Source organism: Onychostoma macrolepis, chromosome 24 (assembly GCF_012432095.1).
Source record: "Onychostoma macrolepis isolate SWU-2019 chromosome 24, ASM1243209v1, whole genome shotgun sequence".
Taxonomy (NCBI): domain Eukaryota; kingdom Metazoa; phylum Chordata; class Actinopteri; order Cypriniformes; family Cyprinidae; genus Onychostoma; species Onychostoma macrolepis.
Window position 1 is genome coordinate 24071246 of NC_081178.1, and position 19306 is coordinate 24090551.

At 35.8% G+C, this 19306-nt stretch overlaps 1 protein-coding gene across 3 annotated transcripts in view; it reads left to right on the forward strand.

The window, feature by feature from the left end:
• Window positions 1–247: 247 nt before the first annotated feature.
• The window catches only part of nck1b (NCK adaptor protein 1b), a 39537-nt gene continuing 20478 nt past the window's right edge, over window positions 248–19306 (forward strand). The window contains exon 1 of one of the 3 annotated variants that reach the window (XM_058764837.1): window positions 248–423. The gene's annotated coding sequence lies outside the window, so the exon portion shown is untranslated. Of the gene's footprint in view, window positions 424–16687; window positions 16837–19306 lie in introns of those variants that run through there. The other 2 variants (XM_058764834.1, XM_058764835.1) reach the window with 2 other exon arrangements.

Genomic DNA, 19306 nt, shown 5'->3' on the forward strand with positions numbered 1-19306 from the left:
ATATAATATAATATAATATAATATAATATAATATAAGATTATAATAAAAATCTGTAATTGCGAAACTGACCCACTACCGAAACTCCACAGTGCCCCGTGTAACATAGCTACTTTCGGGACGAGCCCAGCGCATACAATTGATGGACGTGTGCACTGACCAATGAGCAAAGACATCACTCTTGGTTAACCAATCAGTAAACGAGTACGCTCTAGACGGCCCCGCCTCCTGCAGCAGGTTAGATAGCGCAGCAGTGCATTGATTGAGTAGAACCGCAGGTCTCACGCTGGATGCATAGAAAACCCTTCCCATGAAAGCATCAGCGAATATGTAGCTGGAAAAAGCGCCTGTGATCTAAATAGTGCTGATCATCGAGTGTGCGCTGGATACACGGGAGCCAGGGGTGCACATCGGATCATTGAAGGGTAAGATGACAGATATTTGTGAGAGTTTATGGTTTGATTGTAGCGCGTAGAGCTAAAGCAGTATATCCGATGGTTGTTCTGGGTGGAAACAATTGTATTCGTAACGATAGAAATATAAAAAGGAAACAATCACAGAGATGTGTTATAGATAAATCAGTGTAATGGTAAAGGGATTGTGTAAAGGCTGTGGTCAGGCCTCACATTGCTGTGATTTCAGGACAAACTGCATTACATCCATAGATACACAGAAAATGTTGAAAAGTGGTATGATAGTGATTCATATTAAAAACATGAATCATACACAAACTGCTGCAATGTTTATGTTCAACAGGCCTTTGTGGCATTTACATTGAATTATCAGTGCACAATGCAGTGCTGTTAGCTTCATGGGGGTCTTTGTTGTGCCAAAAGGCTGTTTTATTTGTTATAAACTGTTATTTTTATCATTGTCTCTGAGATATGATTAGGATTTTTGACTGTGACATCTGTTTAGATGGGATTTCGGTGTTGATATCTGGTTATTATGGAACAGTTATGAAGACAACACCAAATAGACAAGAAACAATTACTAGATTTAGTTGCTGTGCACTCAGTTAAATGCTGGAATTGGTCTTTATGGTCTGTATAAGTCATCTGTGTTCTATTGAATGTAATGGTACAGTACTTCATGCATTTCTATTACTTTCACATCGAACTGTGAGTTACGATCAAATTCGTGTGAGATTTCTCAGCAAACGCAGAAGTGAAAAGCCTAAATGGCACATTCCACAAATAAAGGTCACGTTAGTGTCTCAAGTGCTTGATCTAACCTAAAATTAATCATGAAAAATAGAAATGAATACATTTGAATGAAATAATTGGCCCGTGTCTGCTCGTTATTTCGTTCAAATAGTGCTATTTCTTAATATTTGTAATTTTAGGGAACACGAGGTGATAAAGGCCAAACTCTTGCTTGTGATTTTTCTTACTCTGTGTTTTTGTCATGTTTTCCTCTACAAATATCTAAACTTTCTTGATTCATGATTACATGCAAAATGACACATGATAGAACTAATAGTTGTCACTTCATTAAGTAACTTAGCATCTGAAGTAAACGTATCTTGATTTTGGGATGTTTTTACTGGAAAGCAAGACAAAAATATGGAAGTAAAGAAAAACTGGTAACGCTTTAGTATCGAGACCGATTCTTACTATTAACTACTTGCTTATTAGCATGCCTGTTATTAACATATTGGCTGTTTATTAGTACTTATATTCTACATCCCTTATCCTCATATCCAATACCTAAATTTAACAAATACCTTACTAACTATTAATAAGGAATTTATTGAGGCAAAAGTCGTAGTTAATGGTTTGTTAGTAGCGAGAAACGTTATCTAAAATTATGCATGTTAGGAATAACATTATTTGTGATTTGTTTATGGTCTGTACTTCTATACAGATTAACAGGTATACGATTAAATTATTTCGTTCCAGTGTTTTAATTTTTTACACTCGTACTACTATCGACTTTCATTTCAAGCTCAAACTTTAAACTAAAGCTGTTGTAAGAAAGAATGATACTTGGGACTTATACGTTTATCGATAATTACAATCCAACATTTGGTCCCAACTAGTTATTCACTACCGATTGAAAGCATAACGTAGGTTATTCTAAGAGTTCATTTTTGCCGGACGATGATCAAAACAATGTAGATAACTTCACTCTACAGATCAGAATATCCCTGAGACTTGGGTGTGGGCTCTTTTTGTTTTAGAAACCACCCCTAACACCCTAGCAACCACATTGTGACATGTTAAAACACCTTAGCAACCACATAGCAACACTGATTAACACCCACAGGCCTATAACTTTACACATGCATTTCCAAATTTTCTTGGTTATTTGTGACAGGATACTGTATGTTTTTTTTTTGGGTTTTTTTCTAGTCGATCACATGTGTTTTTGTGGCGTGTTGGGTGCGGTGTGCTGCATTGCCCTGCAGAAATCTGCACACTTCACCTGCTGTCAGAGTACATGCAGCTTTTATTGTCTTTTTTAAATTATTTTTCACATGCACACCTGGTCCAGCCAGTGACTCAGCTGCTAATACCCCCCTTTCTGTGGTTTTGTGTTTATCTGGTGGCCTGTATGACTGAGCTTGACATTATCTGAATTACAGGGATGAGCAGTCATGACTACTGTTATTTGATTCTCTCTACTGTCGTCTTATTAAAGTAACCCAGTATTCAGCGTCTGGGAGACGGCTGAGATACAGTAGCCCTCTATTTTTATTTTTTTTTGCTTTTTCCATGACCTCACAGTTGTGTGTATGAATGTTTTGGGGCCCGGGGCCTGTTGCAGCTGGTGAGTTTCTGTAATTATTGTCACACTGACAGCTCTCTCCACAGCCTCTCATTAAGTTAAAAAAGAGAGAGAGAGCGAACTCAAATGAATAAGCGAGAGACATTTTGTCTGGGGCCCCGGATCCCGCTGAGCTGAGGGGCCCGGGATCAAGGAGAAAGGGTTGGGAAAATGGTGAAAGCAGCTATTTATATTTTGCCATTTCCTCCGTGAGGGGAGCGGGATTCACAGAAGTTGGACGGTTTATCTGCGGTCTGCGGGGACCCCGCCGTCCCCAAACGTGCCTGTGGAAGCACAGCAGTCTCATTGAGTCCTCGCGACCCCCCCCGCTCTCGGAGCAGCACCTGCTGTTCGGACGCCTGCAGTGACGTGGCATTGATTTGCCGCACGCGTCTGTCTTTTGCTGCTTTTGTTAGAGCAGTCGGCCAAAAGCTACTGCAGTATTACGTTTCTGGGTCTTTAAGTTGGCTGAGACTGTGCTTGGCCTGAAATCTGGTTTGACTGGGATTCGTTTTCTTCAATACTGAACAGTTGCTTTTTGGATGATAATGACTATGTTATAGAAATATAGATGTAATGCATTATATCTTAGATTTTAATATAAAATATATATTTTAAGATGTTTTTATTCACCCTATCTATTTTCTAAATGCATGTTTTATCTTGTTGTGACTGATTTCATTTTTGAGAATGAAATGTTTATTTATATATTAATAATATTTAATTAATAATATTATTTTTATGTTTATGTATTAATAATATTTCATTTGGTTGTGCTTTGTGCAGATTATTATTTTAGTCTCTTGAATTGACTTTACGTATGGGACGAATGTGTGTGTGTGTGTCCCAAACCTTTGTAAAATGTGTAATTACACTAAATTTAAAGCTGCAGTCCGTAACCTTTTTTTTGGTTTAAAAATGATCCGAAATCAATATTTGAGCAAGTACATAACCAGCCAGTGTTTAAACCTATTGCCTCACTTTAGCCCGATTCACAACGGTTAACTTCTAATAATGTTTTCTAATTTGAGTGGTACAGGTAGGTTTTCGCAGGAAATTCGAGCATGGCACTGCGTCATTACGTCACGTCTGTAAACATAAAGAAGCTGTCCGGCTACTAGGCTATCGCATGTGAGGATCCTGCAGGTGGCGGATCATTTATAGCCTTTTCTCACAACAGCTAGAATAATTAAATGTATCATTTTGATGGCGGATTGTAATCCAGAAAGGATTATTTGTTTATGAAACACATGTGAATGAAATTAAATTGTATTTCAGTTTTAAATGTGCTTCTGATTACAGATAGCCTGGGATTACACATGATTTGAATTTTAAAGAAAACCAGTTCGAAGGGAGCATAGTTTGCTTTTTGGGTTAAAATAATTTCTTAATATGAAATTCGAATGGTATGACAATTAGATTAGACTGTACAGAAATTGAAATCTACATGTTAATACACACTATACTCATAATCACGCAATGCTGATGTTGTTAACATTAATAATTTGAGAATAAAGTATAATAATAATAATTTGCACGGTTTGATGTGATATGAGCTAACTGATCGTTAGATTTAATCACCATTGGTAGCGTGATTTATTATAATGCTTTTTTCCTCAGCTGGTCAGAACAAACATGGCAGACTTGTTACTTGTTCAGATGACAATATACGGTGAAAATTCTTATTTGGGTCATATTTCCAAGACATAGGCTAGAATCTGTGATTGTGAAGTACAGTAAACATCCACACCGGTGCAGTGACTGACAGCCACACATTCACCTCAAACCATTAGATTCATCCGCGCTGAAGCCGTGCCGGAGCACAACCCACGCAAGCAGGATAATTCTGGAAGCAGCTGCAATTCCAGGTTTTCAAACAGAGATGGCGACAAAGAGGCAAAACTTACGGACTGCAGCTTTAACTTTTTAAAAAATATATAAATCCCATTTTGAAGAAGTACTCTGCTGAAATGGGTAGGGCCCGTTTTATTTAAATTTTTTCCTCCAAATTCTGTTTTTTGTTTTTGTTTTTGTTTTTCTCCAAATGCAGTTTACTCCCCAATTAAATTTTACTGGTTTCTTTTTTTCCCTTTTTAAATGACTCCATTTTAATGATCAAATGAAATATTAGTAATCAAAAATTTATTGAAATTAATGACTAATTAATTGAAATCATGAAACTTTAACAACAATTTATTAAAAGTTTAACAAAAATCAATCGTTAACTGATTATTTACTGTTAACCGACAAGATTATTTTAAATTAGAACTAAAATTTAATTAGAAAGAATAAGTGTCTGTGACCCGTTAAAAATACTAACATTTGTTTTCTGGGGATTAATTTTACATGCGCAAAAAGCAGCAAACAACCCTAACCTTTTACAATTCCGATTATCTTCACTAAAAGGAGTAGTTGCTTCCACTGTTAGAAGGGGGAAAAAAATCAAGATATCTCCAGTGACGCACACAGTTTAGCATTCTACCTTGACAATGCAGCCTGTTCATTATCATTATAAAAAAAACAATCAGTCAAACATATGAAAAAAAAAATAAATACTGCTCAGTTTAAATATGTAGTAAAATCTGTGCCGGTAAGCGTTATCACCGTACCGCCGTGAAGCTATGCAAAACATTTTGTTTTACGTGGATATTGGAAGTAAGCCTGTACATAAAAGGTAAATAATATTTTGGCATTCAAATACATCGCGAATACGGAAACATTTGATTTTGTGTCGAACGAGAGACCCAACATTGGTTTCAGTTTTGTTTTAGCCTTAATTCGTTTTGGTTTGTCGCTATAGCTTCTTACATTTTTAATTCTTGTTCTTTTCTAAATAGCCTACTGTTAATTGAAAGGATTTGTTGTGGAGTGATAGCTATGTTTACAGTGTTTATTATAATATTTGTAATTCGCGTCAGCCTATTTCTGAATGAAATAATAAAATGCGACTTTTTTTTTTTTTTTTTTTTAAACTTTTTTTTCTTTTATTTTTTCTTTTTATACGTAGCTTATTTTAACCATGCATTAAACCTTTTAAAATAACTTGATAAATTACTGAAAAAATAAATAAATAAAATAAGTGACTTTAAACCGTTTAACTGATTGTATTAATCGGCCAAATTCTTAACGGTTGGTTAACGGTTAAACGGTTAAAATGAACATCCCTAATCACAACGCATGTCTAATCAATTGAATTTATTCCATACAGTAAATTCCACTTATGACTGTATTCTGCGATTCCGTCTGTATTTTCAACATTGCAGAAATCATAACGCCCCAAACTTTGGTTCGATTTACAGCAGAGCAACATTTTGAAGAGAATCTTGCTTGACATGTTTATATAATTAATATCCTAAATAACACTTCAGTGTAATGGCTCAGATATTTGAAGGTAACTCTATCGTCCCTGGAGTACTGAGATTTATAACAGTCGCAGTAACATGAGCGTGTGTTGTTAAGTTTGTACAGTGGCACCACAGGCTTGCATTGCATTGGTCATTGTGTACCTTTACTTGTATTTTTCTGGGCATATATCACATAAAAACAAGGGTAAGACACTGAAAAGGTGGAAGTATTGTGTATCAGGAAACTGCTGCAATACCCAGATCTGCCCTCATTTACCCGACACGTGTTTCTGTTCTCTGTTTCACAGTAATGCTGTTTGCTTGAGTAAGTCCATATAGTCAAACCTGCTCAAGCAAACACGACGAGGCCACAAGGGAGAAAATCATATCACTTTTATATGGGATCGTTGTTTTTTTAATTAAAACTAACAAACTGCAACATTTTTGTTGTATGAAGGTCACATTAGTCTTTATGTGCTACTTTTGAAATGCATTTTATACATAGATTTTTGTATCATTTTACTCTTGTCTCAGACCCAAATATTATACTCAATTTCAAAGTATGAAAATCCTTCATTTAAAAAAAAAGTTGGTCTTCATAGACAAACCATTTAAATACTTTATTACACAATTTGTGTAAAAATGTCATTTGGATATTTAGGACTGTCCCTCAGTTGTTGCGCAGTTTTCACCACAACCATCAGCTTCTCTCTAATAGGGGTGTGAATCGGCACTGGTTTCACGATTCAATTCAATTACGATTATCATGTCAACGATTCGATTCAATTCGATATCACGATGCATCACGATTATATCAGATTTATTTTGTGCATTTTTATTAAATTATATAAGCAGGCTACTTTTTAAAATAATTGTTAATTAATTAGTATTTTAATTCATATATAATTAACTAATTATTGTTAAGAATTAAAAGTACATATAGCTTTAAAATATACAAGCAAATATAAAGTAATAAAGGCGGGAAAAGACCATTACAAGTGCTAAACAAAAAACGCTTTCAGTATCTGGGAGTACTTTGAGTATAGCAAGTTTACAGATAATCATAGTTATGGGTTTTTCTTTTTTCCTCAGCATTATTGCCATTTGATTATTACTGATGAACATAGGCGGACAAAGTACACAACTCCACTACTTGAGTGAAAGTACAGATACTGCTGGTCAAATATTACTCCATCCCAAGTAAAAGTTGTAAAGACAGATTTTTACTTAAGTACTTTTAAAAGCAAGTACTTCTGTACTTTTACTTAAGTACCAAAAGTAAATTTCCTTTGTCAATGCACCATTTTATTATTGTTGTACGTAATACTTGCAATACCTCGGAAGCAACTTACAATACATTACACCTACTGAATACACTGACTAGCTTGTAGTATCTTTGGAATAAAGAGCTTTTAGAATGTTAAAAACCTATGGGGAAAAAAACAACACACAATTATTATTTAACACCCCTTCCCACCCCCACAAAAGCAGGATGGTAGTGATCTCTCACAGCTCTGAAAGTGTGTGCACACATCTATGTGTAGCCATTCATCCACATTTGAACAGAGTGGACAGTGAAATCCTGTAAATACAGAGTGATAAGGGAAAAAAAAAAAAAAATTACACCTGCTTTAAAACCCAGCAACACAACTGTAGCTGTATAACTTTACTACAGCAACACTGCTTTAACAAAAAAGCAAAACAGCAAGACTTATTTGACATCAAAACAAACATTTCAAAAATGCTGTCTAATCGCTCTCGCTGTACTTTGACGTCACACACAGAACGGTCTGTGCAGTGCTGCTTCAAGTCCAACACCTGTTGTGTTTAATTAGGACACGCACAACAGTTCTTCTGTGGCTTTATAGGTAATATTTTCACAATATTGCGTCTAATATATACCACATTATTAACTTTTTATTATTGAATTGTTGTAAATATCACATTTGCAACTGGTCAGTGTTCACAAAAATGCTGGGAAATCACTTCATGTAGCCCTACAAGAGTGATTGCTGATAAACTGTCTGAAAAAAAGAAAGTAATGTTTTAGAGAAGAAAAAAATCACCCACTGACTTTCAAAGCTGCTATAGTAATGACTTTCTACTTCGAGGACCTTGATAGAAATGTAGTGGAGTGAATAGTACAATATTTGTCTTTCAAATGTAGTGAAGTTAAAGTCATAAGTTTCCAGAAAAAAATAATACTCAAAAAGTGTACTTAAGTACTACTGTCCGCCTCTGCTGATGAGATTATAGACACTGGCAGCTTTAATGCACAGATCTATTTCCACATATCAGATGTTTTGTTCTGTTCTGAAAACATAACTGTGTTTACATCAATTTCGTATCATAAAAGTAGATGCAAGTGCATTTATCGCTGCCACGAGCTTCAGGACAAACAAACACAAAGCGCACGTGAAAGTCTGTCAGTGCGTGAGTTTCGTGCATCTAATGTACTGCATTCCAAACGGTAGAAATGAAAGCATATCTAAAGTAAAAGACTAAAATAATAGTGAGTGTAAGCACTTGTCTCACAGCGCATATTCTGTGCAATGATTGTCTGTAGCGCGCACACGTGCCATATGTGGGAAAAAGCTAAGCTCAGATTTTAAAACAGAGAGTGCATTTTTAATACTCGCGTGACAAGCGCGTATGTGGATGACATCATATGCTATAATCGATTATGGTCTATTACTGCATTGATGCAGAATCGATCACGTCCGCATCACGATGCATCGATGCAACGAATGAAGTTTCTCCAAATTTTAGTGCACTTGTTTACCAAGACAAACGTGTATATAAATTTGAAATTGCAAATGATATTTGTTGGTTTAAAAGAAATTGCAGAAATTACTGCATTCTTCTATGATGAATCTTGGACATTGTTAAACTAAGTGTTAAATGTGTGTTTGAAAAGTTTCTTTTCTGAAAGCCCACAGGTTCAAAAGTGGCCGGCAGGCAAGTTTACAGATTATTTTAACATTGATAATTATTTTATTTTTTATTTTTCATTATTATTAATCGTTGTATGTTTTAAAGAAGAAATAAAGGAGAACAAAGTGGTAATAGAAAATGCGTTTATGGTTATAATGCAATTTTCAGTTCTGTATTCAGAGATCTTTTGGTAAGCATCTCATAGTTTATTATGGTTTGTTTTAAACCATGATAGAGGGGTCCGTTGTGGCATTTCCTCTGTGTATTTCAATGTTTCATGGCCTTATAGGGCCTGAAAATCAGTCACAGACTCCCGAGTTCACCTTGTTAGATGACTTGAAGGCAACATGAAATCAAACTTGACCCTATTTACTTTCATAACACGTTACTTGTCTTATAGCACACTATTTGCGTTGTTCCAAAGAAAAAAATAAAGTTTGTTTTTCATAATCTTTCATCTGAACGTAGTAACGTCAACTTGGTTGCATGCATTTTAACCACTGGGCACCGACGGTGTATCAGGAGGGATGTAGTCCTCCACAATCCACTGCAAACTTACACTACAATCAGTTCCTGATGGATAAAAAAAAACAAGCTTTGTTTGACACTTTTGGGTTTTCAGCAACCTGTTTTACATGGAAATACATCTCATTTACAGTTACTGTTTCATGTTGAAAGTTTGTGTTTGTGATTTATACAGGTTTTGTACTGTAACTAACATCAATGCACCTGAAGTGGTGTGTCACGTGTGTTTGAGCGGGAGAAACAGAGAAACTGAAATATTTAAGCATTTGACCTTGATCTGTAAAATAGGCCAAGGGAAAAACAGGTGTTCATTGTGTGAAATGACTCTTTTACACTTCTCTGCTGCAGGATTTAGTGCACTAATGTGTTTGTTTGCCATTGTGGCAGGTCTCACGGTTTATAAATCAGCAGATATTTTGACTGCGGCAGTGAATTCATCCTCATGATGAAGCTGAGAGAAGTATTTTGACGGGTATTTTGCAGTTTTGCACACATTATCAAACATGCACATGCGCACTATTGCATATGTTTACAGAAGTAAAACTGGGCATCATACAATAATGGCTGAGGATTGAAGATGTTCACAGAAACATGTGCATTGTTGATAGGAGATGCATGACGGATGAAAACAATTGTTGCATTTAAATATGCCTCCTCCTATATTATATAAGCCCTAGTAGGTGAAAGGAGTAGTAGAAATTCATAGTATTCAATGATTAATATTAAGAAAGTGCTGTCACTTTAAGAGAATGCACTGATACAGTACGTTCAGCCAGCTATGTCTGCTATTGGATACTTGCCAAGACGGGAATTTTGGCATAATTTTTGTGTGAATTTGTCCAGTCAAACACAATACTTCAGAGAGAGCTTAATATTTGCACGCGTTCTGAGATACGGGATTGTGCGCTTCGAATGAGCGCACGCACAAATCTTCTCACTGCACACAAGCTCGCGTCCTCTGGCTCAGTTTAAATGAGTTTAGTTTAAACACAGATATCAACGTGTGCTGTTCAGGTCTCACCACCAGGACGGAATAAATGACTGCTCATATTCCAGCATACGCCACTCGCATTGAGCAAGAGTGAATGGTTTGTCCACGTTTTTTTTCATCGCTGTTGTTGTAATGTACTGGGAAGCCAGAATGCGCATCCATCAACAGAAACATACATTAGCCGAACCCTGTTTGTTTTTTACGCGTTATTTATAACAAACCATATTACAGATGCGTTGTCAGATTTAAGTTGAACTTAAACATACTGTACTAATGTACATACTGAACTTTGAATACTGAGATTTGGACAGCTGAAAATCAACTTATACAACTGGATGGAATCATCGCACGGATACGTCTTCTACGTTTGTTTACGCTTTGATTTGAACGAAAACGGTGTATCCTTGTGTTGCGGCTGACACAGAACAGCGTCGTACGCTATTTGCGTGCAGCGGATACTCTCCAAAATGGCGCTATGCTGACACAGAGGAGACGAATTGTTTTACGTACAAAAAGTATTCTCGTAGCTTCATAACATTACGGTTGAACCACTGATGGCAGATGGACTATTCTGACAATGTTTTTTATACTTTTCTGGGCCTTGACAGTGTTATTTACTTGGCAGTCAATGGGACAGTCACAAACCTCTCGGTTTTCATCCAAAATATCTTTAATAGTGTTCCCGAAGACGAACGAAGCTTTTACGGGTTTGGAACGAATCGGGGGTAAGTGATTTAATGACAAAATGCTCATTTTGGGGTGGAGTAACCCTTTAAAGTAGAGTATTTCTGCCTTTAGCCTTTAAGTCTGCAAGTGTGATGTTGAAATTCAGTTCAGATTTTAAAAGTTGTCTAAAGTTGTTAAAGTCCTTTCTTACCTAAAGGCTGGTTCTTGGCTGATCTAAGCTACAAAGTGGACCAAGCTTTATGTCAATAAGCAAAAATCTGGCTCCGCAAGAAGGCAGGGATATTTTGTATGCACTAAATAGGTTCTGTGGTTAAACAGCTATAGGGTTAATTCATTTTATTGGGCCTTGTGGGGAAACGGGTGGTTAAATTATGATCATGCTGTTACCACATGGTGTAATACATTTGGTCTAATTCTTAGGGGGCCTTAAAAATGACTCCGGATTGAGATGTAAAAACTGCCAAGACTTTATTTTAACTTGTCATTTATTAGTGCTTCTATTGGCGATTGACTCCTGAGTATAATTTTAGCTATGAATACTTTTAGGTTTTTACGTTTTGTATAGAAAATGTGTGGTTCTTCTCAATGCAACTAAATGCTGGTTTTCTAAAGTACTTTAAGTGGAATTGAGGATTTTTTTTTGCAAAAGCATCAGTGTGAATGCTTGCAAAAGTAATAGCACACCTGGCTTCGACAAGCTGCATGACGAGTTACACGCTAAAGTTTAATACTTAAGGTTTGGGGTTTGTTGAAATATGAATTGCAATAGCTATTCAAAGACACTGGAAGTCTGTTAACACGATCATAAGTCTGATCATGAGAGGTTTTATTATGGAAAATGTCAAAGGAAGCCCTAAGGGAGTTTTCAGCTCAAAGATATTGAGGTCCTTTTGTGAACAGAACAATTTCCTTGTATGACTTTTGCTCTAGTCCGTCTCAAGCGGTCATCCCCTGACGGAGCCCTATATAAGGCCTAATACACTGAATTTGTGTCTTCCAGGAGCTTGTGTGGCCATCCTGTTTCACACACTTACGTAAGCAGCACTCATTCCCCATACTCTGCCTAAATCAACAGGCCTGGATTTCTCCTCTAAACCTCGCGTCAATATTAGCACCACATAAATGACTATTTGAATGATCATGTTTTGTGTGTTCAGCTGCCCTGATATTATATGGCCTTCCTCATTGACAGGGGGCATGGGATATCTGAACCTCGGCCTAGATAAAACACACACACGTTTTCTTTAAGATGATTCATTGTTTTTAAACTTGAGCTTTTCTAAGGCTGTGCAAGTAGGAAAATAGGATACGTGCTTATGGAAAATTTTCAGTGACTCTTGAATTAATGGGATAGTTCACCCAAAATTTAAATTGTCATTTATTTGCTCAATCTCATGTTGTTTCAGACTGAATTTTTTTGTTTCTTCTGTGGAGCACAAAAGGAGATATTTATAAATTCGCTAATGCTGCTCTTCTCCATAACATGGAATCATGCAGCGAGTAGAAGCTGACAAGTTGCAAATAGTTTCCAAAAAAATATTTATATAAAAAGTAGCTTCTATAACTCTTTATCCACCTTATTTCAAAGTGGAAGAAAGCTATTTCAGCTAGGGCTGTGATAAACAGTTAATCACTATTTATTTATTAATTTTTTTCAAAAATACAATCATGATTATTAATCGCAATTATTATTTTTAAAAAAAATTTGTTTTTTACATTTAATCAGAATTAACGTCAACTTGCATGGTTTGCGTACAGAATAACTGTTCAGATGACCGTGTGAAAGAAAACAGACTGGCTGTACACATTTATTTGAGCAAAATAAACGTCAACTTACCTGTTTGCTGGTGTTTTCAGCTCATCAGCGTATATTCTGTAATATAGAGAAAGTGCATGTGCATGGTTGCCAGGTTGGGAAGATTAAGTAAGCCATAGGTAAGAAAAGTATCAATTTTTTAAAATTGGTGGATGTAAACTCTTGAAACCTGGCAGCAGCAACCATAATGGCTTGTGGAGGCTTGTTACCATTGCAAGATATGCAAATTGCAAATTAAAATGAAATGTTTTCAGGTTTGGAAAAAAAACAGCGGGCAATATCACATACGGTTACGCTTAATAAATCGAGAGAAGCTGAAGTAGAAAATGGCATGGTGCTAGAATTGCCAACACTAAAAAAAGATTCCATAAAATATACAGTAAAAAAACGGCAGCTGTGTGTAAAAAAAAAAAAATATATATATATAGCAACATTTTAGGTTTTACTGTTTTAACTTAAATTTACATTTAAATACCGTAATTTCATTAACTGATATAATGTTAATATACCAACCTTTGTGAAGTACTGAAATCTGTTTTGTACCTTTTGTAATACACTGATAACCACCAATAGCAGGTGGTGATGAGAAAGTCACGATGAACCAAAGCCCATCACAAGCAGCTTTTAAATGTTAACATATATAGAAGGTGCATATATTGAGTGCCATTCACACAAACACTAAACACCATCATGGTAACATGCATGAAACTGACATAATGCAATAAACATTCATTTAACAACATTAGATGTAACATATAACCCTAATATTCAAAACTGGTAAGAAAAAAAACTAAGAAACATAGTTATTTAAACAACAAAAACAAAAAACATCAAGTTTGAAATAAAACCGGGAATTCTGGGAATGTCAATTTACAGTTATTCACTGTAAATTATACGTCCTTTTTCCACTTCCAAAAACTGTATACTACTGTAAAATTACATGTCAAATACAGTTTTTCACCGTATATAGTAGGGGAACTTACAGTTAACCATTCAACATGTTTTCACTGTAGCGTGTTTACAGTCTTTTACCGTTAAATTCACAGGTAATTATTTTTTTATAGTGAATGTCATGGGTTCGAATCCCAGGGAAACCAATAACTGATACAATGTGTTTGAATGCAATTCCAAATGCGTAAATATAACCAGATTGTTTATAATCACAATAATAAATGGAAATATTGAAAATAAACCTCAAACGGCATATTCAGAAATCTCTGCAGTTTTGACAACAACCATGAGCCCACATTTACTTATCAACACCTACTGTTATTTATTTCACATTTGAAAACATTAGCCAATCATAAATAATTTACATAGAGCAGTCTTAAAGGTGCAGTCGAGGGCATACAATGGACTGTTTTGTGTTTATAATAATAACATTGAGTAACATTATAAATGGACTTCTGTTAAAAATGAACTAAAATAGAATGTATATCCCCTGTAGAGTACTATAAAGTGTTCACTGTTTGATTGCATGAAGGTCCTGTGACCACCACATTAGTTCAGACTCTTCTGGTTTAGGTTCTGCTCCTCTGCTGCTAGTCCATCAGTGTGTGTGTGATGTGTCAGAGGAAGTGAGGCAGTGCTGGAGGGGGAAGCATACAGATTGCATTCCAGCAGGCACCAGAGCCCTGTGATTTGAGCTCCCTGTCAGAGGCATTAGGTTACAGCGTCTGGGAGCTCGTGCTGGTCCACCAGAAAGGCCAGTTCTACCTCATAAACCATAGTACTTCCAATCTGCTGGCTCAGTGTTTAGTCATGGGATTTATGAGGTAACCTGTATTTGAATCAGTGGAATTGTTGGCACAGACAGGATCCGTTCAAACTGTTTGCAGCATTAGTCAAATCTTCTGCACACTTGAGGATCATATTACTCCTTGTTCTTGACTCATTTTGAGTCGGTCATAACCAATTCAGTCATTCATTGCAACTTGTGAACTGAATTTTTTTTTTTTTTCCCCCAATAGTAATCGGCCCAAAAGAATGATTCACTGGGAAATCTGACACGACTCTCACTTTTTGGAGCTTGTCTAGATTCGAACTTAGGACGCCCTAAGCACACCACAACAGCGTTAGGCCTGTATTTCGGCGCACTGCTCATAGTCTATTCTGTGTTTTCTTTTTAAAATGACAAGGAACAGTAGCTATGTTTTTATTAAATGTAGTGAAGTAAAGTAATATATTGTGAATATATTCTGCTTTGGTTTGTAGTAAAGTGAATTTCCCAAAATACAAATACCTGGAAGTACAGACGATCGAAAAATGTACTAAACTAGAGTACACAGTCTTATTAACTAAAACTATTTAAAAATTGTGTTAATTAATTGAAATATTAATTTGATTAGCTGAAATAAACTAGAATAAGTTATAAACTGCTGGTCAAAGGTTTGTAATAATTATGCTCATGAAGGCTGCCTTTATTTGATCAAAAATACAGCAAAAACAGTGATTTTTGTGAAATGTTATTATAATAAAAAATATTAAAATGATTTCTGAAGGATCATGTGACACTGAAGAATAATGGCTGCTGAAATGAAGCTTTGTCATCACCGGAATAAATTACATTTTAAAATATATTTACATAGAAAACAGTCATTTTAAAGTATAATATTTCACAATTTTATTTATTTAAATTTTTGTAACCATTACAAAATTTTGACTGGCAGTTTCCATATTACATGGAAAAACCTTAACAAAATAAACTAAAACACACTTAGTGCTATAAAATACTAAAACTAAAATTGAAATATAAATATTGCTAAATACAAATTGCAAAAACACTAAACTATTATTATTATTATTATTAATATTAAAATATGAATAATATTCAAAATATGAATAAATACTTTAATAGTGCAAGAACAATACTAAAATAAGAGACTTGCAAAGTAAAATGCTTTGTTACTGGTTACCACTGTTTAAATGTAAAAATCAAAATGGACCATACTTTTATTCATAATAATGTCCCTGATACTACCGTCAATCATTCGAGTCCCACCCCTACAATATTTTGTGTAGGTTTTTAAAAGCAAACGTTTGTCCAGACACCTTGAGACGTTCAGTGTTATCCGTATACTGATGGATGAATATACTTTACTGATCCTCAGGTGAAATGTATATCCATAACACACTGAATGATGCAGAGACTGCCATACATACCACAGTACGGAAAGTGGCATCGCTCTGTAATATAACCCTCATTAATTCTGCCATTCATCATTACCCATCACTCCCCTGTCGCCCCTTTCTCTCGGACCCCATCTGTCTGTGATGGCACATGAAAGCGTTTCCCAGCCCGTCAGATCTCCAGGGTGGGCGCCTTCGGCTGTCCGTCACTCATCACGCACTCGCTGCATGCTCGTCAGGCCCTGGTGGCGGGCTGAGATGCTGCAGAAGAACTGAAGGAAGCAGCGAGCGACGCCATCACCCTCTCACCTCAGCTAGACACAATAGAGAGAGGAAGCTGTGCACTCTTAAAGTGCAGCAGAATGTGTCATGTGCGGTCTAGCTCTATTGCCGCAATGGTTGCAGCATTACTAATCCAGCTGTAGACCTCATTTGTTTCGGTTTGCAGTGCACACTCTCGTCTTTTTGAATGCACAGGTTAGTAGTAACAGGTTCAGGGGAGTGGTGAACCTTACTGCAGGTTACAAAGCACGATTACCTGTTAACCAGCGAGCAGGAATGTGAAGAAGAAGATATGTCACAACTTTGTTGTCAATGCCAAGACTGGAAAAGGTCACTAACAAACCTGCGGTTTTCGGATAAGGTGGGGCTTCTTTAAATTTTTGTGCATTTTGAGCATGTTTTTATCCTCCAGGAAATTATTTATTAGCACTTTACACATACAATAAGAATCAGAGGCGCTCACATGTCTCGCCTGAAAAGCTTTGTATCTGTGAAACCTGGGACCTGTTACAAAACCTAGTGAGCAGCCTACGTAGACTGATACCTTCTAAGATGGCATTCTAACTAAGGATGGACTGATTTGAATTTTGAATTAGAATTTTAATTGTTATTAAAGGCATGGTCCCTTGAGAATTTGGAATGTTTTACATAAGCAGCATCTCTATGATGCACACGAATAAAGCTCTGAACAGGAGAATTGACTTTCTTTTGATTCCGGTAGCGTTTGATGTTAGCGTATCGCTAAGCTAACAGCTCAGTATTCTAATTAAAATTAAAAAAAGAAAAAATGCTAAAACTAGCTGCAAAACAAGCCCTTCAACTCGCAAATGAGTCATTCGGTGCAATTTATGAACTGATTCAACAGGTTCATTGAAAAGAATGATTATCAAATCGGACATTGCTCTCTCGCGTTACCGAGTTGTTTAGGTTTCTTTCAGTTTAGTATGTTTTTATGAAATGTAGTGAAGATTGAACTGCCTTTTGATATTTATTTTCTTTTTTGTGTGTGATGTCGCCTGTGAGCGTTTGATGATGGCATGTCGTTTGCAAATGAGACGTTCATTGTGATTTGTGAACTAATTCAACAGAATTGGCTCAAAAAGAATAATTTGTTTATGGATCAAACATTGCTCTTTTTGGAGCCGGTCTTGGTTTCTTTCAGTTTGATATAACAAAGAACAGTATGTTTTTATGACATGTAGAGAAGTCTCAACTTGCTTTAGATTCCAGCAGCGTTTGATGTGTTAGCATTTTGCTAGGCTAACAGCTCAGTATTCTAATTAGTATGCAAACAATCGCTATACATTGTAATTGAAACAAATTTGTACCTTTTTTTTTTTTCATTGTTTTTCAGTGTTGAATGAAATATAATCAACATTTCTCTTCCTCCACCATTTTAGAATTTTTTTCTTTTTTCTTTTTTTTCAGTGAGCTTGATGCAGTACATTGTGAATCTGACATTTCTGTGAAGGATTTATGTGATACTGCCTTAGAACTTGACCAAACTTGGAGTTTTCTTAAATTTAGAGTAGACTCAGTCAGTCACCTCTTTATATAGAGGTTATAATACAGAGCTATTTTGTGCTTTTTGGCCGCCCATTCATAGCCTTCACATGTGAATTCTTTTTTTTTTTTTTCTTCTTCTTTTTTTTTTTTTTTTATCCGTGTCAGTTGTAGGCCTAGTTAGCTTTCACTAGACGTGTGTCGTGAGGAGAGTGAGATGGTCCAGATCACCTCTGCAGTTCCTCTTGATCTTATCAGGGTTGTTGAATGTGTTGATGGATGTTGAGAAGATGTCCTCAGATTGGCTCTAAACAGGAATTAATGGGGAGCACACTTCTTCAGGTTGGTTCAGTTCATTGCTTTAGCTTGAATTTTTATGACATTACAGTGAGTTACACAGAGTTGCATATATACTTACAAACATAAGTTCCAAAAGCATACAAAGTTTGACACGGGTTCTACAGCAGTGTCTCTGGTTACAAACATGCAAAACAGAGTTATCCGTCTTTTGTACTGTACATTTAAAATGTTTTCATTTCGCTTAATTTCTGTGAGTGTATAAAAGGCAGTTTGCTTCATGCATTATACTTGTTGTTGGCCAGTAACTCTTATTTAAAGGGATAGTTCACCCATAAATAAAAATTATGAAACACAAATTATTCTATTTTTGATGAAATCTGATAGCTTTCTGACCCTGCATAGACAGCAAAGCAACTGACACGTTCAAGGCCCAGAAAGGTAGTAAAGACATCGTTAAAATATCAGTGGTTAAACCGTAATTTTATAAAGCTACGAGAATACTTTGCATATAAAGAGAACAAAAATAATGACTTTATTCTGCAGTTTCTTCCCTTCGCTGTCAGTCTTCGATGCACGTTCGTGAGAGTACCATGACGCATTAATATTTAAAAACACAAATAATTTAATTACAAATCTGAGTACTAAATATAACCTCTAGTAAATGTCAAAATGAATATCATTTTTCATACTGTACAAAGTTATTTACTTTTAGCATTATTTCTAGTGTGTATTAAGACAGTAATATTGTAAATACAAGTTATATGTATTAAAACAAATAAAGAAACATTTATTCCCAATATACAATAGAACACTGTACTCTTATTGCTTACATCTGTATCTCCAAAATGAAGGTTTTTATCTCATGACTTATCATTTTGCGAGGTTGTAAATGTCAAACGCATGAACCTGTGGGACAAACCAAACGCATCTGTGCTGTTCCACCCCAACTCAAATGAGCGAAAAGGTTTCTGGGACGGCAGAATTTAGGGCTGAGAGACAGATGGAGAGGGAGGATAGCGGCTCATTCA